This window comes from Dromaius novaehollandiae, chromosome 3, assembly GCF_036370855.1.
Source record: "Dromaius novaehollandiae isolate bDroNov1 chromosome 3, bDroNov1.hap1, whole genome shotgun sequence".
NCBI classification, from domain to species: Eukaryota; Metazoa; Chordata; class Aves; order Casuariiformes; family Dromaiidae; genus Dromaius; species Dromaius novaehollandiae.
Window position 1 is genome coordinate 44,169,780 of NC_088100.1, and position 10,457 is coordinate 44,180,236.

Consider the following 10,457-nt stretch of genomic DNA (forward strand, 5'->3'; position numbering starts at 1 on the left):
CAACAGTACTAAAAGCCAACCTAATATTTTTATCCACCGTCTCTATTTATGTTTTTATCAACAACCAGAGAGTTTTCAGAAGCCACATTCAGAGAAATTAATAATAGTGATGAAAAGGAAACAGCATAACCTAGCTGTCTTGTACTATTTCTGTGATGCAAATTCACATTTTTCAAAGCTTGTTTTTCCTTGATAATTTTTTTTTATATTGGCCTTATCTCTAAAAACATCTTTCAGATACAAAGCCTAATGGGTGCAAATCTGTCCAAAATCTGTGCATTTCCTCCAGACTTATAAACACAGAAACATCTGTAAGCCATACAAAACAAGATCATTTTCAAGAGCTATGTAAAAAGTATGAGTGATAACATCCTTCATATGGCATATAAGGCAGTAAATACATAGCAGTTGATTTTTGTGTACTTCACCTTTAAATTATGAAGTACTCTTCCTGAAGAGATGGTTTCCATTTCATTCTCAGTGCTCTGAAGTCTATACAAAGCTAGGCTCTCTGATGGGTACTTGACTTTTATTTTTTTCTTCTTGTTGTCTCTTTAACATAAAATAAAAGTAATCAAAAGGGAAAGGCTGCATATGAGAAAGCATAATTCCAGCTGTGTTAAAATAAATAATACTATAATCTCTATTTAGTTCTTTCAGTTGAAAGGAAGTAATTATGCCTGCCCTTAACTTAAATGATTTTTTGCTTTAGCAACATTTAAAATTTATTATTCTTTTAAAGGTGGACTTATGAATAAAACATAGGAGTTCTAAAAACAGTCTGGCTTTGCAGTGTTTGGAATGGAGAGCAAAAACAACAAATTAATCAGTATATTACAGTTTCACCTGATATTTTATGGGCAGAAGCATTACAGCTGTTTCAACACCTAAAACACCTTATCTGTAAGAGTAGCCTTGAGAACCACATCAGTGTTTCTAAATTGGCCTGATTTAATTGCTAGCTTTCAGGTTTAAGAGGAGTGACTTTTCATGGTCCCATTTTGATTCATAATTGTATATCATTAGTAGGAGTAGTAATAAATGCTTTGTTAAGAGAACAAGTGATAATAAACTACCATAGATTAGAAATTACAAAAACAGCAGCAGTGCTCTTTCAAAAAAGAATTAATAACACTAGGGACAGAGCAGGATCAGGGCTTCTATGGAGTTCCTTTTCTTTTCCCTCCCTTGAAGACAGGAAGACATTGTGGTTTCTATTTATTTGATCCTGGAGGAGCCTGAGTGCCCTCAGCTTTGATTAACTTCAAGAGAAGGTATAGACATCCAGCAGCTCACAAGATAAAATCCTTGCTAGCTGTAGAGCATGTGGAAATAAATCTTTCCATTACCCTTCTACATGTGTGCTTCTCTGGGTGGGGAAAGGTGCGGGCTGCAATAGGCTGTCCTGAAGGTTCGGGGCTTGGGAACGAGTACAGAGCCAGCACAAGAAACAAAACCCCACTCCATGGGGCACCCCGTATGGTCGTGCAGAGAGTGTCAGGTCTGCACCAACAACCCCAAGTCCCATGGCAAGGTCCAGGCAGTGGAAAGGAAAGTCTAACTCAAACTGAAAACTCGAAAGGACTTTGCATTATATGGTTTTCTGCTTCAGCGTGAACTAGATTCATTACCGTTTGCTGCTTTTCATTTCACTGTCGGTACCCACCCATGTGCATCCTAAGTGGCTGCTTCCTGTCTGCAAAAACAGGGCCTGCAACTAATCCCCTCTGCCCTCAAGCATCTAATATTATTGGACTTAACAATGCCTATATGACAAGAACTGGATGTATGGTGTAAACAACATCCTATGACACAATTCCCCAGCTTATTTATATTAAAATGTTATATATATTGTAGGTAAGTAGAAACAGAACTCTTTTCTACACAGCATTTCATTTAAGAGATTAATCCATGCACATTGGAGTGTGTGATGAAAACTCAAGCTACAGAAAGCATTCGGATTTCCCTTGCAAATACTCCTTTTAAACACTCGCAGGAAATTTCAGGGAGACAAAGAATAAAATAGCCCCCAATTATGAAAACACCCCTGCAGCTAATTGGGAAATTGTCTATCAGAGCAATCCAGGGGGTAACGAACAAAGGAAATTCATTTCTGTCTAACACAGCAGCTTTGTTTTCAGGTAAAGTCAAAACAGACACAGATGCACCCACAAAGGGTATGGTAAAGCCCTTCCCCTCTGCTGTAGCCACTTTAAGGAGTATGATCACCAGTAGGAAGGCCACTGTGCACCCCCTGCTCTGAATTTGGGGTAGTGAGAGATCTCAGCCCCCACCTTCCAGGCGAGACTCACAGGCATGCTGCCACCAAGGTAGCAGGTTGGAGATGGTGGGCACAGAGGTGAGGCAGGGTCGCCTCCACCTGTCCCATGCCAGGCTACTCTTCACATAGCTCCAAAAGGCAGGTCATTCACAGACTCCTCTCACCATCAAGCAGTACCTCCATTATTTGACAAAAGTTCGTTCCTTCGTCTTCAAATCCTCCATCCTGTGCTTTTCTGAACTGTTAGTGAGGGGGGCTGTGTGCTATGTGGCAGAGGACCTGAGAGCATTTCTCGGCTTTTCAGGCAGTCCTTAGATGGATGAGGGACTTCTGTGATGGGGAATTTCAAGGCAAAATAGGGGGGAAGGAGGAGGAAGAATAGGATAAACTGCCAGGCAGTCAGGGAGTTGACCACTCAAATATGAGATACTTGTCTTCCCCTGCCTCCTCCCACCACCATTTCTTCACAGTAAAGAGGTCAAGCATGAGACCAGGAAGAAGAGCAGATCTCTGGCACTGCTAGTGGTGTATTTAGCACAAGGAATCCCCACCACCACCACCAAGCAGAGTTTTTACCCGGTACCTAATTCTAATTTGTCATTTCTGCTGATTTGCTTCTGTCAAATATGACCAAACTCAAAAATAAAACTTCTCATTTGGCATCAAGTGCAAGTTTTGCATTGGTTTTGTTTTCAGTGAGAAATATGAAAATATACCCATTTCAGTTAAATACATGTGCATCTTCTTTTCCTTCTTCCTTCCTTTTTTTTTTTTTTTTTTTTTTTTTTTTAAACATTCAATTTTTCAGTTTGGCTACTGAACCAAAAAATCAATTATTCACACAACCCAAGTGAAGAGCTCAACAATTGTAATTAACAAATGTAGCAGTTCATTTGAACACAACCAAATCCCGCACCTACATTTCCAAAACAAATCAGCTCTCTTTCTGGAATGTATGCTGTACGCAATCGGTATTTAATAGAGTCTTTACTGTGCAAGCACATATAAAGGTTTCTTTTGAAAAATGTAAAATTTAGGAGTCCCCCAATCCATCCTACACCAAAAATCCCTATGTATATTTATTGTCTACTTTCCATTAAAATAAAATTCTCCAGTCATCATTCTTATAGGAGGAAACATTGATTAGTTCCACAAACACAAGGGGCTATGACTATAAAGATAAATAAAGGTAAGGAAATAATATTTATTTCTTGCAATGTTTTGTTCACTGCTTTGTTTGTTGACTATCAGTGTCATACAGCTAAGTAAGAAACCCCTAGCTCCTTTTTCATTCTCTGTGATGCTTTAATATGGCAGCATCACCATGGAGCTTCCTCAGCTGGACTTGTGCTTCTCAAGGATTCAGTGGATGAGGTCTCTTTGAGCACTAAATGTTGCACTATGCAAAGCTATCATAAAAGGTTGCCCCAATCTTCATACTTTTCATTTATGTAGATGTAGATGTGGCAGTTCCTCCAAGGCATGGTCCCATATCCAGGAAAACATGAATAGGAAAAGTGTCACTTAATCATGTAAGAAAAAGCTATAACCAAAAATAGTTGTCTGCATTCACATCTGTGATGCTGGTTCTGCAAACATTTTATACCCAGGCTTAGTGTTGTGTATGCAAGCAGTTAGTTCATTTTGTTGGAGCCATTTAAAGTTTTGAAGTTAAGCAGATGTTTAACTGTAATATTCATAGGCAGAGTAGTAACACTGTCTAAAGTTAATGTTCCCTAACATTTTTTATTACAATTCTTATTTTACATAATATTTTCCTTTCCCTACATAATTTATAGCTGGTGATTTCTTATAAGCACAGTAATTTATAAAGCCAAACTGTAGTATACATTTTCACTGAGTTGTGAGTGGAGTATGTCAAGCAAGTGTTGAGCAGGTACAATGAAGAATTTAACTGGACTTACCAAAACTGGACTTTCTTCACCTCTCTGCCCACCTCGCTCACAGAGCAGATATGTTTTGTGGCACCTTCTCAGTCCTGACCTCTCATTGTCCACGCTGGGGGATGTGGGAAAGTGTACCACTACTTGTCCAGGAGTCCAAATTTTCTTTTCATGGAAGCTGGGCTGTGGCAGCTGTATAGGGGTGGTTCATGCTTGTCTCCTTTTCCAACAGGGAGTGACATTGTGGCTGGGATATGCATCTGCTCTCAGGGGCTGGGAAACTGTCCCAGATCCCACAGTATTGACATAATGAAGTGTCAATTATTTTTGTAAGCGAGAGCAGTGGTGATTCTCTGACACAGCCTGTCTCATATTCCCCAACCACATTTCATGCCATCTTGGTTTTTAAAAGGTTCTGTGAAACCTCAGTATGTTGCACCATTGTGTTAATGATAATGCAAAAATTAAACCATGCCAATTCTGAATTCAGAGTCTGAGCAGCCTAACAGTTAATGGCTTATAAGCTTTGACATTTCATGGGTCTTCTGGGACACTTATGCAATACCCATCTTCATTTGTGAAACTCAGCTGAATATTTTACTGCTACTGCGCATTAACATTTGGTACTATTTGAAGGTTTCCTCAAAGGATTTCAAAGGGGAAAAATTCCTTTCTGGTAAGCTGCGCATATAATTCTTCCTCCCCCATCCCTGCATTTTATAGCTGTAGTATGGATAGGCTGCTTACAACCAATGAAAGGCATACACTAAAGGACATAGTCATCATAAAAAGTAATGAGTTAAAATTCAGAATTCCTCACTGGTTAGAACCAAGTGCCTTTAGCCACTAAGTAATTACTTCCAGGGAAGACATTAAGCCAAGCCTTCCAAGAGCTCTTTCTTGTAGCAGCTGCTAAATGATTAATATCACATTGGTAGATTTCACAGGAGAATCTGCTAAATAAAGGAATGTTCAGTCTACATGTAAAGTTTAAATTCTGCACAATTTGTTTCAGAATCAACATAATATATTGCATATTTCATGGTTCCAAGTGAAGTGCAGTGTTCATTAAGAAAATACAGATGGTTTTCAGATAGCTAACAAGATTTCACACTCATTTCGTTTCTCCCTGCTGTGAAACCTAAGAGAAAATAACAGTAACAATGAACTCACTATGGCTGAACCTCAAGGTTCATTTCTGCCAAAATATTATCAGAATTCTGAACTGGTGTTAGTAACTCAATTCCACGGAGTTTAACTGAGCTGAGCTATTACAGCACACAGCGTGGACCCCTTCTCTCCAGAAGTATTTTTCTCACTTTAAGAAAATCCACCATTTTTAAGGGCAAGACTGAGGATTTATGACAAGTGCTGAACAGCCAGCAGCATGTAGTTGTACTTCCCTGGGAGCACAGCAGTCTGAATCTTGAGATTCAGAGAATCAGAATTCACTCCTTCATTGTTGCCTTGCCTTGGGAAAATGCAACTATTTCAGCACATTACTCACACAGACTCTTCCCTTCCATCACTCCATCAGCTGCCCTATGCTAACACAATGTGGTGGGTAGAGAGGAGGGAAGAGAAGGCATCAAAAAAAATGGACATCAAAGAGTTGACCCTCCTCCAGCGGTACTTCTTTGCATAGCAAGACCCAATCTTGACCAAAATCTTGCCCCAAATCTGCATTCAGTATATTAATATGATATGGAAGTTGTGGAAAACAACAGAAAATAGGTATGTTTTGCTGGTCTGAATCCAGTTAGAACTAACTGATCTCTGACAGTTTTGCCTGGCTAAAGACTAAAGATTTCAGGATTTCTTGCCACAGGATTTCTTCCTGCAGTAAGAGAATATCTGACAAATAATGTAAGTTTGAACACTGAAAAACAAACCATGGGCTATGCATCAACATTTACATCAGCGAAGTCAGGTGTACCTTTGCTTGACATTCTTAAAAGCATGCTGCCTTCCGCCTCTGGTATATATATTAATATCCCCTTTGTTATTCTAATGCATTCATTACTTTTCTGCGTGAGTATCTACGAAGTTTTTGTATATAAGAACAAATACAGGCACACACAAACATGAATGCATGCATGCATCACACATCCACACAAGGACAAATACATATTGACTCAAAATTGCTGCCCAAAAGGACCTCACACAGTATGGAGATATCCTATCTTGTCTATAACTAGACATCCAATCAGGATGTCTAAAAAAATTAAATATCATTCAAAAATAACATTCATAAACCAAAGTCTGTTCATCACCCTCAGTTATATTTATGCTGTATTCACACAGCAGGATGCAGCACTGGACCTGCACAGAAGCGCTCCACAACAATGAGAAAATATTGGCTTAAGGTCACTGTTTCTCAAATGCTCTTTGGTCTTATTTTTGCTCTCCACACTGGTAATATAGGCATTATTCCAGTTTTTTGTGAAGAGCTTGTAATGTGCCTCATTTCAGGGTCTGCTTGATCTCTTACAGACAGCCCTGAGCTTGTCTGCATGCACTCTAAACTGGCTGGATACAAACAAGGTCTAACGCAGAAACTGCATAGCTTCATTAGGCAGCTTTGTGCTCCGAGCAAGGCTTACTGCATTACTCCAAGCACCATGCCTTCAGCTTAAAGTTGGCTGGTGTCCTGTCAGCTTAGAGCACAGGTGGAACAAGCATGTGTGTAAAAGAATATACTGACATATTTATAGTCTAACACCATAAGCCAGGATGTCAGGCTGCGGGCTTCCAAAGATATTTGGAAAGCCTATCCAGGGACTAAATTTAGGGCTATAGCTGTCACAGGGGCCTTACTCATGCAGATGCAGAACTTCTATTGCAGAAAAGTTTTCCCACAAAAATAAAATCTGTATGTACTTTGCATATATTCTATTATAGTATAACGTCTGTGTCTACATTGCTGGAAAAGAGTAGCTCTAAGGCCAGGCTGATGGCCACATTTGCATTCATCCCTATTCCTTGCCTACAGGAGCATCTGTGCAGCGGTTTCACAGGAGATGTCTCAAGAGCCCAGAGAATTTCTGAAATGTAGCACAGATTTATTCAATATCTGGATGGAGCTTGTGGCTCTGGACTCAGCTCTTTGATTTATTTCATATGCCCTTGAGGTGACATAACACGACCAACAGGCTTGTCAGGCAGACAAGCAGGTCTTTCCTAGAAGGGCGTCATCGTTACCTGATGCAGACCGATGAAATCCAAAGTCAGGCTGTATTTAGGCTGCTGACAGGAACAATATGGAAAAACGGAGTGCTCCACGCTTCAGAGTATCCCTGAGAGCAGCCAGCTGAGGCAAAATATAGATGTAGCTAAATTATCCAGAGGACTCTTCTGTGCCAGGTTATCACTGAGGCTAAAAGATTAGAAGAATTAAAATGGACTTAAAAATACAGACACGCAGACTCACATATGAAGCCACACAGACATACTCAAATTTACCCACGAATATACACATTCATGTTGAATGTCAGAGTAGGAGTAAATGTTTTGAAGTGGATTAAAAACTTGTACATCAAAGCATGAATTCACCTTGAAATGAAGGCAATTAAAGGTAAGTTCCTCTGAGGCAATTTTCTCCATACAAGTGTTTTTACTTTCCCCTGAAGTATCTTGTTCTGGCCAAGGCTGGTGGATTAGACAGGCAGATTCCTCATCCGGTCAGCTATGTCAGCTTCTATGTTCCTTTGAAAATTGACATGTAAATCCCATATTCTGGCCAGATATTTCTATTTCAGTATGATATATCCTAAGTGAAAGATTGAAGAGTTATTGTGAATTTTCTTTTAACTTGCTATACATTAATTATAGCTATTATGGAACTTTTATAAAGATACAAAAACCTGTGTTAAAAACAATCTGCTGCAATATTAATGGAATATTTCACATGCATATATTTGTGATAAAGTTCAAAATTTTAGTGGCATTGTTTTTTCATACGCTTTCACCTTTAAAGCCTCCTTCTCAAATGAAAGCAACTGTATTAGACTGGCAAAAAGAAAAAAAAACTTAAAATAAATTCTAGACCTAAATATCCATAGAGTTTTTCATTGATAGCAGTTCATTTCCTGGCTCTTTTGTTCTCTCCCTCTCTCCCCACATGCAAGTATATGAATATGATCAGTTATGTTAAAGTTTCATTGATACAAGGTATTTATATGCCTTAGAGTATAAATGCTGCTCTTGCTTATTTTCCTTTTTTTTCACAGTTTCACTTTAAATGATTAAATTTTTTGGATGGATTGAATTTGAAGATGGATATAAAAATGGCACCAACTTTCTTTCCTTCGTGTGGTATATCAAAAACAGAGTGACCTGAGTGATTGACTTTTCGTTTGATTACTCATGTGGGCTTCCAATATTAATGTTGCTAAAATCTTTAGATCTTATGATTCCACAGTGTAGCCTTTTTACACATTATGTTCTGATCTATATGTGAAAAAAAACACCTTTCAAAGGATTCTATAAAACATGCCATCATTTGTAGCTGTGTCAAGCGGTAATGTTGTTAAAACTTTTTCTTTTCTCATCAAGCCGTGACAGGTATTGTGCCTTTGGTAAAAGGGAATTGAGACCCCGAATGAAGACAGAACTGCCATCTGAGATCTGGTGTTTTAAAGTGAACCTGTCATGAATTCTAAATGTGGCTCAAACGAAATCATCCTCTGCAGTTCCCACTTATGAAGCGCTCCACTTAGCTAGCAAAATACTTCACTATGCTCAACAGGGCTTACAGGTTTTTCCAGCCATTTGTCTTTTCATTCAAAATACACTGTCAGCTTGTTAATGGAGTAAACTTTCTTCTGAAATGAACTAAAGTTCTTAAAAGAAAGTAGTTTAATCTGAATATATCCAGATGAAGCAAAGAATACTCACTTCCAGCCCAGTCTTAACTTTTGGAAAAATACCATATGGATAATGGCATAGAAGCTCCCGTGAAAAAAAGAAAGTCAACAGATTTTTCAAGATGAACTTTATGTTATCCTAATTTCCACTGATGTGAAAAAATCATAGTAGATATTGTATCATGTCAAACTTCTTTAATCTACCTATTATGTTTGATTAGCTCATTGAGTTCATCTAATATTACTGCATTCAACTAATAGTGCTTGTATAACTTACTACTAGAAAACCTGAAATAATTATATGAAGTGATTGCATTAGTATGTTCTTGCTTCCCCAGATTTTTACCATAGGAAGTATACTGAAGGGCAGCATACATTGACCATGCTCTAGGAAGACAATGCTGTCTTCCTTTTCTGTCCTTCCTGTAGGCCATCATATATGTCACATATGCGTCAATAAATAAAAAGAATGCTATTACCCTTTCTTATAGGAGCCAGTTTTTCTTTTGTGGTATCATTTATGCATTTTTATTAGCACAGTAATCAAGTATGTTATTCGCACTAGATTAAAAATGTTATATGCCTCATAATACTAATTATTTTTATCTACAATTGACTAAATAAATCTGAAGTTAAATATAATAGTTTGCATAACCATAGCACTAAAGGTTTGGATTAAATAACTCACATCAGGAGTATGAGATTTAAACCTTCTAATAAAGAACAAATTTACATATAAGTTTATTTCATTCTCCCTCAGTTGTACATGTTCATGAATATCACATACTCCATGTGCTGTGTTACCTTTTCAGTTGTTTGTATGCACATAACTCACACTGTCCAATATAGATAGATTGCAGCTTGAAATAACCACGTTCCAGAGGCTGGAATATTAGTCTTTTCATCACAGCATTATTTTTGTCAAGAGCACAGAAATAGAACCAAGCAGTCCTGAAATGGCTCGGAATAACTCATGACAGTGTGAAAGTAAATTATACTCTCATCTACAGAATGGGAGTAGTCATATTTACAGTCTTTGCTACTGTTTATGAAGTGCTTTGGAGAGGAAAAGTGCTGTCTCACACTGACTACTTCTGCCATGGCGGGGAAGTATCTTACATTTTCTTTCTGTGAAGTGGTACGTCCCACACAGGAGAAGCTTTTGTTTGTCAAAGTGCTCTGGAGATACAGTGCTACTATTATTCCTAAGTTAATAAATGTGTAATGCTGCTCTGCAAATGACAACACAATCTTTGGCAACAATCTTATCCTGAGTGTCACTGCATACATATTTTTCCCTAGTATGAATATTATCTTTTAGTATGATTTAATTCTGTTATTGTCCTTTTGTTTAAATTTTTGGAAAGCATGAAAGTAAGGGTACATAAAGTATGTGTCAAGAACTCT

The 10,457-nt window shown here is 38.1% G+C and overlaps 1 long non-coding RNA gene across 1 annotated transcript; it reads left to right on the forward strand.

Moving 5' to 3' along the window:
• The first annotated feature begins 7,381 nt into the window (after window positions 1-7,381).
• LOC112996567 (uncharacterized) lies at window positions 7,382-9,534 on the forward strand. The gene is made up of 2 exons (XR_003262491.2): window positions 7,382-7,759; window positions 8,740-9,534. It is a non-coding gene; the product is annotated as an uncharacterized LOC112996567 (long non-coding RNA).
• The last annotated feature ends 923 nt before the right edge of the window (window positions 9,535-10,457 follow it).